Source organism: Triplophysa dalaica, chromosome 21 (genome assembly GCF_015846415.1).
Source record: "Triplophysa dalaica isolate WHDGS20190420 chromosome 21, ASM1584641v1, whole genome shotgun sequence".
NCBI classification, from domain to species: domain Eukaryota; kingdom Metazoa; phylum Chordata; class Actinopteri; order Cypriniformes; family Nemacheilidae; genus Triplophysa; species Triplophysa dalaica.
Window position 1 is genome coordinate 5,809,898 of NC_079562.1, and position 300 is coordinate 5,810,197.

The following is a 300-nucleotide window of genomic DNA, read 5'->3' on the forward strand; positions in this document are numbered from 1 at the left end:
ACCACATCCAGGATTTGGGGAGCTTAAATTAAGCCCGGCTTAAATCAAAGCCCTTTTTGGGAAAAAAAAACATAGTGGGTTGGGATGCAAGGCTGGCACTTAAGGAAGCCATGGTTACGGTGGTGTGCAGTAGAACTATAGGAACCACACATTTACCTTAGTCTGACTACAGCCAGTTTCTGTAGTTAAACAAATCAATCCCCTCAACAACAAAAAATACTTTATTAGACTTCTACACTTACTAAATAAAACCAGTTTCCTAAGGTAGGCCTACGGAAAACGAAACATGACAATACGGAA